Source organism: Bos indicus, chromosome 1, assembly GCF_029378745.1.
Source record: "Bos indicus isolate NIAB-ARS_2022 breed Sahiwal x Tharparkar chromosome 1, NIAB-ARS_B.indTharparkar_mat_pri_1.0, whole genome shotgun sequence".
In the NCBI taxonomy this organism is placed as follows: domain Eukaryota; kingdom Metazoa; phylum Chordata; class Mammalia; order Artiodactyla; family Bovidae; genus Bos; species Bos indicus.
This window is the reverse complement of record NC_091760.1, coordinates 125,348,439-125,362,492: the sequence shown is the minus strand read 5'-3', so window position 1 is coordinate 125,362,492 and position 14,054 is coordinate 125,348,439. Positions and strand designations below refer to the sequence as shown.

Below are 14,054 nucleotides of genomic sequence, written 5' to 3'. Positions count from 1 at the left end.
ATTTATTCAAATTCAATCTCAGTCTTGATGGATCAGAGCTGTTGGGAAATTCAGTGTCAGGGTTATTAGGCCCACTCGCCAGGGTCATGGGAAAGTCCTGGGGATCTTGCACGGCAAAGAATAGTTCAAAGGATGAGAAGCAGCCAGAAGTTCAGTCCTTCTTCGTTATGCACGTTAGCAAAGCCCACATTTCCTTTGAAGTCAGGGGCACTGCTTCTCTTAGGGAGAAGGATCTCCCCAGGACACCTAGTAGGCCTCAGGTCCCTGGGAACTCTGACCCCTTCTCAGCCTGAGGAAATTGCTTTCCTTTCTTATGCTGTTTCTGAAGTACTCTTGGGCCACTCTCCTCCCCGCCTTCCCTCTCTCCCCGGGTTCTCTGTGATCTTAAGATCAGCAGCAGCAGTACTAGAGGCAGATTGTCAGAAATGTAAATTATTAGAGTCTTGATGTAGAGGGCCAGAAAGAAGTGTTTTAACAAATCCTCCACATGACTCTAATTCTAGGGTACATTTTAAGAATGACTGACCTTAACACAATGCATTCAATAACTCAGTTTTGAAAGCAAGAACTTAGGTAATTTTTGTTTTTAGCTTTCAAAAATAGCACTCCACCCCAACTTGAGGACAAGGAAGGAAGAAGCCTGGATGTAACAAAAAAAAAATAAAATAAAATAAACACTTAACACAACACATAAGCATCTTGCACAGCAAAGGATCTGAACAGATATTTTTCCAAAGAAGGCATACAGATGGCCAACAGACACATGAAAAGACGCTCAACATTACAAATCTTCTGTGAATGCAAATCAAAGCCACAGTAAGACTTCACCTCACTCTTATTAAAATGACTATTACTAAAAAGACAAAAGGTAGCAAGCGTTGGCAAGGATGTGGAAAACAAGGAATCTTTGTGCACTGTTGGTAGGAATGTAAATTAACGCAGCCACTATGGGAAACATATGGAGGCCTCTCAAAAAATTAGAAATAAAATTACCATCAGTTCAGTTCACTTCAGTTCAGTTGCTCAATCATGTCTGACTCTTTGCGACACCATGAATTGCAGCACATCAGGCCTCCCTGTCCATCACCAACTCCCAGAGTTTATTCAAACTCATGCCCATTGAGTCGGTAATGCCATCCAGCCATCTCATCCTCTGTCGTCCCCTTTTCCTCCTGCCCCCATTCCCTCCTAGCATCAGAGTCTTTTCCAATGAGTCAACTCTTCGCATGAGGTGGCCAAAGTACTGGAGTTTCAGCTTCAACATCATTCCTTCCATAGAAAACCCAGGACTGATCTCCTTTAGAATGGACCGATTGGATCTCCTTGCAGTCCATGGTACTCTCAAGAGTCTTCTCGAACACCACAGTTCAAAATCATCAATTCTTTGGCGCTCAGCTTTGTTCACAGTCCAACTCTCACATCCATATATGACCACTGGAAAAACCATAGCCTTGACTAGACGGACCTTTGTTGGCAAAGTAATGTCTCTGCTTTTGAATATGCTATCTAGGTTGGTCATAACTTTCCTTCCAAGGAGTAAGCGTCTTTTAAAATTTCATGGCTGCAATCACCATCTGCAGTGATTACCATACGATCCAGCAATTCCACTTCTGTTTATCTATCTAAAAAAATCGAAAATACTAACTCAGAGAAATATATGCACCCCCGCATTCATTGCAGCATTATTTATAGTAGCCAAGATATAAAAGCTAACTGTTCATCCATCAGTGGATGAATAGATTAAAAAAAGTGTGGTATATATAAAAAAGAACAGTATTCAAGCATAAAAAAGAATAAGATCCTACCCTGAGGGCATTATATTAAGTAAGATAAGTCAGACAAAGGCAAATACTGTATGATCTCACTTATATGTGGAACATTAAAAAAAAAAAATGAGCACGTACCTACAGGTTTCAGATTGATGGTTACCAGATGTAGGGGATGGGAAGTGGGCAAAACTGGTGAAGGGAGTTAAAAAGTTTAAGCTTCCAATTATAAAACTAGAAAGTCATGGCTATGTAACATCAAATATGGTAACTATAGTTAGATATACTGTTTTACATATTTGAAAGTTGCTAAGAGAGTAAATCAAAAGTTCTCATCACAAGATAAAAAAAAACCTTTGTAACAATTTATGGTAAAGGAAGTTAACTAGACTAATTATGGTGATCATTTCACAATATCTACAAATATTGAATGGTGCCATACATCTAAAACTAAAATAATATTATATATCAATTATATCTCAATTAAATAGGTGTGCAATAAATATTTAGAGAATAAAAAACATAAGTATCTCTCTGATTTTTCTGAAAACAGAAAATAAAGACACCAATTAATATCTCAGTAGGTATTTTAATAAATTACCTGGCCACAAGAATTAACTTTAACAATAACAGATTTCTGAGCAAGCAAGTTCCATGAACAATGAGATATGGTAGAGGTGGGGTGATCTGGGCTTAGGAATGAATCTAGGAAAGTGAAATAATAGATGAAGGGAAGGTGCTGCCTCAAAACCGGGAAGAAAAATGTCAGTTTCCTGGACCAGCATAAAATTCTAGAGAAGTTGGCCATCAAAACTTTCATTTCCAAAAGTGAGGCCTCAGAATGGCTCTGTGATGGTGATTATAAAAAGGGAGTGATTGATGCTGCTCAAAAAAATTAGCTGTAAAACATAAGAAGTTCCAAATGTCCTATGTCTGTGACAGACAAATTTCCACTTTCCCTTTCTGCACGTGAGCACAGTTGTACCTACATATGTGATCACTTATCCGGGGACTACCATGTGCCAGGCCTCTTTGCATCCAGGTGTGACCATGCCCTGTGAACAGAAGTGATGTGCTTCACTCCAGGCCTGAGCCTTTATATACAGCCTCCTTTCCACTTTTCCCTTCTGTGAAATGGAACAGGTTGGTGCTTATGACCCACCTCTGACCACATGAATGAGGGTGACAACCTCCAGTGGAAGCCAGAGAGAAGGAAGCTGGGTCCCTGAATAGCTGGGGACCAGCTCACCAACCCACCCTGGACCACTATTAGATGAGAGAAATAATCTTCCTTAATCCCCTGGCTTTTTGGGCTCCTTGTTACAGCAATTTAGACTAGAAAAATCTAGGTCCCCCGTGAAAAATCAAGTTAATGTTTAGAATCCATTTGAGCCAATAGTACCAAAGCCCTCACAGCAGCTGCTTCATAAATAGTCACTAAGTGAACAAATGTGGCACCATCAGGAGCTGTTGGGGCAAGAGATGCCTGTCTATCTCATAAAGCCTGAAAGTAAATCTAAGTAATGGCTTGCAATCATAAACAGAAGTGCAAACAGCACACAAATAGCAACAATGGGTTAAAACCAAACGAGACTCTGTGTGTGCACAATGTAGAAATGATTGCTAATTATACAGCAGTCATTTAAGTGATTTGCAGGTAGTAACCACAGTCACTGTCATTTTCCAAAACAAAAGATTTATACATGCACAGACATCTACAGACAGGTAAATTCTTCTCTTAACAAGTTTGATGAGACATCAATTGCTATGCTGATCAGGGTCCCTAAGAAAATGTAAATCCATTGCTACAACATGCAGAGTGAATACAAAGTAGCTTTTTATGTACTCTGTAAAGGCAGCTTTTGTTAGTATATGGCATATAAGTCCAACTCCATTTGCTGAATGTTTTGAAGGCCTACTATGTTAGAAGTATTGCAAAGAATTCAAAGATATCAGCAAAAACATTAATAAAGATATCTAAGGAGGAGAGTGTTATATAAAACAGAGGTTTAGATGTCTAAGAAATGGCAATTAAGGACTGCCTGCCCACTCTGTGTTGAAACTTTCTGTGGGATCTTGGTTTATGCCTATCACAAAAATTGTTCTGATACTTAAATAACATACATAATGTATATGGTGAATTGAATGAGCCCCCAGCAAATGGTAATTCCTTTCTTCATACTCTGTAATATAGTATCTCATAAACTTGAAATAATTTCCAAAATATTTCACTGGTGATTTGTTCTAGAGCCATAAAAACAGTTTTTCCTGTCTCAAGCCCAGCATATATGCTAATGTTCATACACACGCTCCATCCAGAGCAAGTAGAGAGTAATGCATTTAGCAAACCAAAGGGTAAATGGCCATGATGGATATCTGGGGATTCTGATGTAAGCAAGAAAGCTCCACTTTGGTTATTCATGCTGACAGCTGATTTATTGGAATGAAATCTAGTAGCTAAAGCAACCACAGAAAACTAAAAAAATGTTTGCTCATTTACATTTTTCTGCGGTCATGGGGACAGTTGTTACCATATTGCTATTGGCATGGCCACCTCGAGACACTAGATGTGTCCTTAAATAATCTTCACTGGTTTCCTTGACTATCTCCTGGTGCCACCCCAGGGCTACTGAGCCCTCATGCCCTCAGGCCTGAGCCACTTGCCTGGCTTGCTGCTGCTGCTGCTGCTAAGTCACTTCAGTCGTGTCCGACTCTGTGCGACCCCACAGATGGGAGCCACCAGGCTCCCCCGTCCCTGGGATTCTCCAGGCAAGAACACTGGAGTGGGTTGCCATTTCCTTCTCCAATGCATGAAAGTGAAAAGTGAAAGTGAAGCCGCTCAGTCGTGTCCAACTCTTAGCGACCCCATGGACTGCAGCCTACCCAGCTCCAAAGAGGGTTCATGCTCTTTCTGTGGTGCTAAACACTTTGTTGCAAATGTCAACACATCTCTACTACCATCTACTTTATCAGTCTCCCTGGAGACGGGGTTAGGTTTTGCATGGCCAAAGCAGGTCCAGGGCTGGTCCAATCTGTCCACAAATGCTGAGCTTTTGCTCCTGAGAGCAGGTTAACACAGCCTAAAGTGCAGGAGAGTTAATACCCAAATGAGGAGGACTTTGGTAGTTCTTCCTCTTCTCTGCCCCTGTTGGGCTGTTCTGAGACTGACCTCTGGGCACACACTGTAGTTGTGTCTCACATAAACGAAGCTACCAATGGTATCTTCTTGAGAAGCTGTGGCCAGATCTGTAGTCCACCACTTTGTATTTTCTTTCCTCCTGCTCTACTCCACTTCTTCTTTTCTCCTCACTCTTGTTTCCCTGGCAAATTAAAACAACAACAACAACAACAACAACAACTTGGCATCTAAGATTTTCTTCTAGGCCCTTTTGTCTAGGGAACCAGTGCTATGTCAGTGTCATACCCTTAGCTTTCACATTTCCAGGCTGGAGCAGTCAGATGGTTGATATTGGGTTGCAATGCTCATGTCCCACGTCAGTAAGCTGGAAGAGTGCCACCGCCTCATTTATGATCCTCTGGTGAGAAGGGGAGTCCTGTCTCTCATCTATTTGGAATTAACCTCAGCTAGGAAAAGTGTTTGGATTCTGGGGACTTCCCTGGTGGTCTGGTTGTTAAGACTCTTTGCTTCCAGTGCAGGGGGCCAGGGTTCAACCCCTGATCAGGGAACTAGATCCCATGTGCCACAATTAAGATGTGGAGCAGCCAAATGAATTTTTAAAAATGCTGTTTGGATTCTGAACAATCACAGAGGTGACAAATTTCCCCTCTGAACCAGCTTAACCTTGTAGTACCCTACTCTCCCTTGGGTTTCTCCATGTGGGTTGTCTTCTCTTGCAGCATCAACCCAAGGTATCTTCTCCACTTTCACCTCCTGACCCTGCCAAATCAGTTTTCATCTGTTCTAGACTCTCTGCTTCTCATATGCTTGTTGTTCCCATTTTCCCCATGAGATCAAATATTCCGTATCAATCCAATCTTACTAGCTACCCCCATTCGCCAAAGCAGAATTCATTTCTCTTTGCATTTCATAGTCCACAGGCCAACCAGATAGCTCTCACATCTAGCCCTGGCATTGGTCACCTCAGTTAGCGTTCCAATTCTTTGCTGCCTGAAAAGTAAGAATAGATGATTTCAGAAATAAACAGAAAATGCTAGACATCTTACATCTTTCAGGACAGAGGAAGATTAAGCCAGAGTCAACAAGGATCCAGTTCTTTGGATTTGAACAAGGTGACCAGACATCTCGGTCTTTCTTTTTTAAAGAAGTGTCTGGGGAAAAGTCTTAGACTGTCTTCACAGGGGACTTTCTGATGACTGTAGATGCACTGGACTATAGCGTCTATGTAGTCATCTATATTAATGCCTAGTCTGGCATTAATATACATTCCGTGTAACTGTTTAAAAACATCATTCATGCATGCAAACAAAAGTAGTAATGTTCTCTTTAGCCAGTCCTAACTTACTTCCATTAGCAGTTTCTCGCACTCAAATACTTCTGGGGATTTCCAAGGCATGCTAACATATTGCATCTTTTTCTCATGACCATAAACGCTGTATACCATTATGCAGGTCTGCAATCCTTAGGGGAACCACATATAAAGGGGCATCATTCCCACTGCAGACATCCTAGAGTTATTGCAACACTTTTTTCTGGCAGATAGAAGAAATGTGTTTTGTTTCAACAAACTAAGGTATTGAGAATTTTGCTAAGCTACTCTATAGTATTGTTGCTTCCACATCCATTTTGTTCACCAAAGAAGCCTACTGTAACTTTAAATGGACACTAGATCTGCCATACAAGTATTTGCCCCAGACAGCAGCAGACAATAGAATCAGAAGCAAAAAACAGTTCCTCACATGACTTCTCCAACAGCCCTTGTGATCAGATTTCCCCTGCCTCCCAGAGCCTGGTTAGCCTTATGTGCCCCTTAGGTAAGACCCTCATGGGACCTACCAAAACCCAGCTCTTTTGGTTTGAATTGGTCAATCTGGCCCTTGTTTGGAAATCCCAAAGCACTTCACCAGTGCTTAATCGAGGTATGTGCCAAGATCTTGCCTCTCTCTTTCTGACTTGACCCTTGTATGTGGCCTGTTGAGATGTACTGGGCATTTCCTCCAGGATTTGTGAACAATAACTTCTTTATTTCAGTTTCTCTTGGATCTGTTGCTGAACTGTGGCTCACCGTTCAGTATTCTGGGCTGCTCTTAACAAATGTTAATTTGTTAACATAAGTATAGTAAATCAATCTCCTGGCAGAGATAAGTAAGGGGTACTAAAAAATGGGCACCTTCTAATTTTTACAAGGGTGCTATAAGAACTGGTGGCAGCTTTTTTTTCCCCAAAAAATAATTTCCTTGGGTTGGTTCAGACATTGTCTTTAAAAAAAAATCGTTCCAGCAGGGGTCTCTCTCTGCACATGGTACAATAAATTCTTAGAAGATGGAATAGAATATTTTCATTTTGCTTATCCATCTTATAATGTAAATGGATGTGGTTTTAAAATATGTCAAAATTCTTTTCTGACACAATCAGAAAACCACTAGAAAAGTATAATGTTCCACAGCATGATTTGGGTGATTAAACAGGTATGTTCACTATGTGATAATTCATCAAACAATGCATTTATGATTTTTAGGTAGTTTGTGCTTATATATTATACTTCACAAAAAAGGTGTCTTTTTTTAAGTTATAATCCATAATTTGACTTCTGTTTGCATGCTATCTCACTTTTGTTTCATTTCTTAAGTATCTGGAATATTAAAAGTTGGCTATTTAATTTATGCTTTTCATAAAACTTTATACATTTTCTATAAATGATGATGCTTGGTGTATGTGTTGTTAGAAAAATAGGGGAAAATTAAAACATAACTAATATTCAAAAGAAAAATAAACTTTGTTTGAAAGTGTGTGTCATCTAGTAAAAACTTTGCATTGGTTTTCTAATCATGAACTTTGACAAAAAGGCATTATCACTGCTGTCATCCAAGCTTTGGGGAAGGATCTGAGAGACCAGATGGGTATCTCTCCTATGATCTGCTCAGGAGCTTGGTCTGTACTTCCAGTGGGAACAGGTCATGGGGGCCAATGGCTACTAAAATGTGGGCCTTCCTGATGAGGTTTGCTCCTCTCTAGTGTTAAGCAGCTGACATTTTTCTGAGCAGAAGAGAAATGGCCACAAACCACTCCTTATCAAGTTAGCAAATGACACATGAAATACAGGTGCTTGAAAGAAATAGTTGTCGTGAAAGTAAAAATCAGGAAAAATTAAAATCCTATTAAAATTCTTAGTTAGAAAGCATCACTGACTCAATGGACATGAGTCTGAGCAAACTCTGGGAGATGGTGAAGGACAGAGAAGCCTGGCGAGCTGCAATCCACGGGTCACAAAGAGTCAGACATGACTCAGCAACTGAACAACAACAACAAAAATTCTTGAGAACAGAGTTCTGCAAAGCACCAAGACTGCTGGTTTTTTTCTGTTTTAATCTCAAGCTTTTGTTATTTTTCATTTGTTTTATTTCTTTATGATTGCACCATCTCACATCTTTTCCTATCTCTATTTTTATTCTTTAATCTCTCATTTCTCAAAATCATCTCTTAATTCTAAAAAAAAATGTATCAACATTTAGTGACACATTTTCATAAAGTAGATCTTTTTCCCTTTACAAAAATTAATATTGGGCCATGAAAAACTTCAATGTCTGAGCACTAATAAAATAGAAAATATTAAGTGAAAAATGTTTTATGCCCAATGACATTACCACTTACTTTTTAATAGTATTAGAGTAATTACCTTAATTCTCTCTTGGAAAACAACATCCACTTAGAACCTCTAATGAAGGAAATATATATTTGTAATGGACCAAATGGCAATATGCCCTTGTCTGAAGCAATCACATTGTCCAATAAAGAAAGAAGCACATTTAAGTGTGGTGCCTCTGAACATCAAGTATTACAAGAATTCCTAGTCAGCAGGATGCTATGCCAAAAGTACTCCATAAATTGGTTTATCCTTTCTTACTATCTTGTGGCCTCATTCTAAATATTTCTTTAATAGTAATAGTGACATCATGTTGATGTTTGACAGAAAATAACAAAATTCTATAAAACAATTATCCTTCAATTAAAAAATAAATACATGAAAAAATAGCAATAGTAACATACTGGATAGTTCCAACAACATAGACCTTACTATCCTATGTTTATTAAATCAATAAATATTACAAATCCTTCACTGGGGAACACTTTTCACCATTTTGTGTGAATATGTTTTTTCCTGCCTTATTTCTTATGTGAGCCATGTCTCTGCCCTCTGTTTTGCTTATTGTTTCCTTTCTCTCTTGTTTGTTCAGCTTCTGTACAATCATTTCTCTTTGCTCTGCCCCTTGCTCCAGCCTCATGTTCATTTCAGCCTCCACCTTTTTTCCTTCACAAACCTCTTTGATTCCAGTTGACAGTTTAAGGTTTTTTTTTTTTTTTTTTTTTTACTTTTACTTTCCAGAGACTCCTGTTGCCATAGTGATACTTGATGATGAAGACCATGACTGCCTCCATTGGCACTCCGGTTGCTATAACAATGCCAGCTAACAGAGAATTCTGTGGAAACTTGCTAGAAGATGCTAGCTTACACCTTTGTGTGGGACAGACTGCCAGGAAATGTTTCTTACAGCTAATGGCTGCTTGTAGTGGTAAAACTTAAGGCCATAAAGTTAAGGGCAGCTCATTCAGAAGCTGAAAAGACCAAGACACCAACAGTTATATCTTCACACCCTGAAAAATTTCTCTCCCTTCCCTCATTTTTTGCCCTCCCTTCCTATTCTATTTTAGAAAGTAAAAGTGAAAGTTGCTCAGTCATGTCCAACTCTTTGCAACCCCATGGACTATACAATCCATGGAATTCTCCAGGACAGAATACTGGAGTGGGTAGCCTATCCCTTCTCCAGGGGATCTTCCTGACCCAGGAGTCGAACCGGGGTCTCCTGCATTGCAGGTGGATTCTTTACCAGCTGAACTACCAGGGAACATACCTGCTATGGATTGAATTGTGTTCCCACAGAATTCATAGAATTGAGTGCTAATCTGCAATGTGACTGTACTTGGAGATAGAGATTTTAGGAGGTAACCAAGGTTAAATGAGGTTGTAGGACTGAGGTTCTAATCCAATAGGATTGGTAGTCCTATAAGAAGAGGAAGCTAGATCCTTCTTTGTCTGTCTCTCTACCATGTGAGGGTACAGCAAGAAGGCAGCTGCCTGCAATCCAGGAAGCCATAACCAGGGACTGACTTTTCCTGCATCTTGTTCTTGGACTTCCCAACCTCCAGAATGTGAGAAGTTAATTTCTGTTATTTAAGCCATCCAGTCTCTGGTACTTGTTATGGCAGTCAGAACTAGTACAATACTTCAATATTAATGTTTGTAGATCTTGTTAAAAGCTTTTGATTTTAGAGACATCAATTTCTGGAAATACATCCTAATAAGAAGTTATAGAATATCACAATATGCATTATCAGTATTTCATTTTTGAATACTAGATGAACCAGAAGAAAAAGATAACAACATTGACTGCCATTTTTGTGATCTTTTGTTATGGTTACAGCTTTTTTATTTTCAACAAAATATTTTAAAATGTGCAATTATCTTTATCTTTATATATACTATAATCCACTCATGAGAACCTGGAAGAAATATTTCTTTTATTTTGGTTTTTGCAGTTGTGTCACCATCATTGGCTGTAAAACTAAGCAGCTTACAACCAACAACAGTGATCTTCTCATCTGTGCCAACTCGGGTGGAGTAAGGAAGCAACTGTATCATCAAAGTTTCCTCAGGACTGATGTCAAAAGAGCTAAAACTGCTTAAAAAAAAATAAGGTCTATTAAAAAAATGTATTGCTAGTGACAGGTGTTCTAGTACAAAAAATGCCAGAAGAATATCAAAAAGTGACCATACACAACCAGAAAGGAAGAAGAAAATTTTGGCACATTATAAAATGTGTTAAAGTAAAGGATATCAAAACAAATTTTGCTAATAAAGAGGTTATGGATCAGCTTATTCATTGGCTCCTACATTTGCTTCTACAAAAGGTGTCAGTCAATATAACATTACTTTATTTGTGCAGAAATGAGGCACTATTATGTTGAAAAAAGCTGTGTCAATATGCTATATTATCAATACATAATTTTACAGAAAATTTTGGACTGTAAATACTCAGGAACTGTTTGATAATTCTTAGGGATTTCAAGGAAAATAGAGGTGCTGCTTGTAGAACAAAATGGAAAGTAATTTCTAATTAAAATTGTTCTACTTGTGCTATAAAACCAGTTGATTTTTTTAATCATGGCTGAGCAAAAGTTTCTTTGTTAGTATCATTAATAACAATAACTTTCTCTAATATGCCAGTCACTATACTTAGTGATTCACATCAATGATCTCCATTTCTCACTACAAACTTGAAAGATGAGAAACTAATAGGTGGGGAACAGATTCTGAGAAGTAAGGTAACTTGTCTAACTTGGTCACATTTGCATTATTTCCCTTTAAGGCTCAAGAATTTAAACCGACAATACAACCCAAAGCATTATCAATCTAAGGAGCAGACCACAAACTGTAAGGTGGGCCCTATATTCAGTTGCATAAATTCTGGAATCAAAAAAACTGAATCTAAGTAGTTGAACAATTGCTACAAATGCATATTACCTTTAATTCAACTTGTTGGTTTATTTCTAGGACCATTTGAATATTAATCTCAAGCAATTTCCTTACCACTCCATCTTGATGAGCCAGGTAAGATGTGTCTTGAAAAAAGCAAATGAAATTTATGGAAATTTAAGTGATTTCACACTAGTTTTAACTATTCAAGAGAACTTCTAACCTGAACATGTAGAGACTTTGATCTCCAAACTGCTGTAGCTTTGAGTGACTGAAATGCCCTGTTTGTGTGTGCAAGTGTGTGCGTAGAGAGAAAAAAATGAATAAGTGAACCAGAATGGAAGCAGTCTCAGTCAAGAAGAATCAGGTTTGTCGTTGTTGCATTTTGTAATTTGCAATTTGTCATTGTCATTACATGAGTAACAGATTAGAAGTTATTGCAGTATATCTGTTGTTGCTGTTTAGTTGCTAAATCGTTTCCAACTCTTGTGACCCCATGGACTGTAGCCTGCCAGGTTCCTCTGTCTCTGGGATTTCCCAGGCAAGAATACTGGAGTGGGTTGGCATTTCCTTCTCCAGAGGATTTTCCCGACCCATGGATCAAACCCCTGTCTCCTGTATTGTATGCAGATTCTTTACCACTGAGTGGCCAGGGAATTCCCATTGCAGTATATAACTATAACCAATTTTGGGACATCTACATATTGCTAATTGACATATAATATAAATAAATTACCCTTCTGAGTATTGTGATTTTGCACATTTTTTGGTCCCTGGAAACCCCAAAGTATGAATAATTCCATCTAATATCTGGGCTTTTCAAATTAAACCTTTTATTTCTTAGGGGGAAAAATCCCATCAATAAAATGTTCTTCAAAGAACTGTCTTTTCTTTGAAAATGCTTATATCATATGGAGCTTCTCCACAGAAATATAAGGCATCTCATATTTCTAAGAGGTGCTCCCATTGAAAGGTGGAGAGATTGGAATTTTAGGGATAGATTGGAGGAAGGTCAGACTAACCCAGCAGGCAATGAAGCAAAGGCCTGTGAACTTCTGGACTGTTTCACACCTGATGACTCAAGGCCCTGCAGTTCCCAACTCCTTTCATGTGCTAATCTCAGTTGGTAAGGTCTTCCTAATTCTAAAGTCTTGGGTAAGCCACAGTATTTCCCTCAGGTTAGTATTTACATGGAATGAGAAGCACTGACTCTCCTTTATTGATCCCTAAAAATTAGCAGATCAGTAAGTGACATCGATATGGTGTGGTAAGAAAAACACTGAGTGAAGACTCAAGAGATCTGCCATCTTATCCAAGCCTTCTCACTCTCTAAATAACTTTATTTCTGGACTTCAACTTTTTTCTCAAAAACATTTCTGGGGTGTTATAAAGAAGGAAAAGGTGATGTACCACAGTAGTTTTCAGCTGGGAAATGCAACAGAAGAAGCCTTTGTTAACATATAATTATATGTTAACATATAGAATCATATTTCTGGTTGCAGTCTCAGGATTATAATTCACTATCTTTGCATCTGTGCATTTGATAAGAGCTTCAGGTGCTTTTGATATCAGGTCTTGTGGACTCAATAAAGATGATGCTGAATTTTAAAGATTGTTTTTTCAGTGCATTCTTCAATGGAGGCAGATGGCAAAACAACAAAACCCAACTAACTACAAGCAATTTATGATGACTAAAGAATACAATATGAGTACACAGTTCTCTGAGGTTTATGTTTGATCCTACCTTAAAATTTAAAACATCAAGAGGAATTCAAAAGTAAGTAACTCTCTACTGTGAGTTTCCCTTTGTAGTAAAAACAGATGGATCCCAAACAACCACCGTTAGATAGACAGGCACACAGAGAGAGTCCAGAAGCATGTGCAAAACTGTCTCTTGGGTTCAAGTTGATTATTGCAATCTCTACATGGCTCACAGAAGCACTGAGATTCAGAGTTGACTTCTTCACTCTTGTCTGTATTTCCTTAAAAACTTGAAGCTCAAAATTTAAAATGCTAAGGCATACCCATGTGGTCATTCCTCTGAGGCTGGACATTGCAGGATGACCAGGAAACTTTGCCCCTTTTGATTTTATCTTTCCTGTCCCTCTCCTTTTTCCCACTCCTTGGTCATTTTAGCTCTTGTTTTGCCTTGCCTTCCTTTTTCAAAAACAATTTTATTGGAATATAAATTATAAACCATATAATATACTTCTATGGTTTTTAGTATAGTCACAGATTTGTGCAACCATCACAAAAATTAATTTTAGGACATATTCATCACTCCCTCCAAAAACCCACATTCCTTAGCTGTGGCCCTTTTCCCACAGACCCTGACTACCACTAATCTATTTTTTGTCACTATGGATTTGCCTATTCTGGACATTGCACACAGATGGGATCATGCAATATTTTCTTCACTATCTTTCAGAGTCCACTCTCTTCTTTAATCAAAGGTTAAACCAAAGGTTTAACCTCTTGAGTTAGATTGTTCCTAGCCAGACAGAGCTAGGGACGGAAAGAGATTCTAATCCTGTATTAGGAGGTAACTGCAAGGTAAACACTACCTGGATAAAATCTTTTTAGCAGCTCTTTTAGTCAGCTTTACTAAAAGGCCTTT

General features: G+C 38.6%; 1 long non-coding RNA gene across 6 annotated transcripts in view; it reads left to right on the top strand.

The window, feature by feature from the left end:
• LOC109559500 (uncharacterized) overlaps positions 1–14,054 on the top strand; it is a 53,200-nt gene that overhangs the window by 10,930 nt on the left and 28,216 nt on the right. For 4 of the 6 annotated variants that reach the window (XR_011561421.1, XR_011561424.1, XR_002180783.2 and 1 more), the window contains exons 3-5: positions 11,331–11,400; positions 11,516–11,572; positions 13,062–13,214. This is a non-coding gene — a long non-coding RNA (uncharacterized lncRNA). Of the gene's footprint in view, positions 1–9,289; positions 9,477–10,500; positions 10,660–11,330; positions 11,401–11,515; positions 11,573–13,061; positions 13,215–14,054 lie in introns of all 6 variants that reach the window. The other 2 variants (XR_011561439.1, XR_011561410.1) reach the window with 2 other exon arrangements.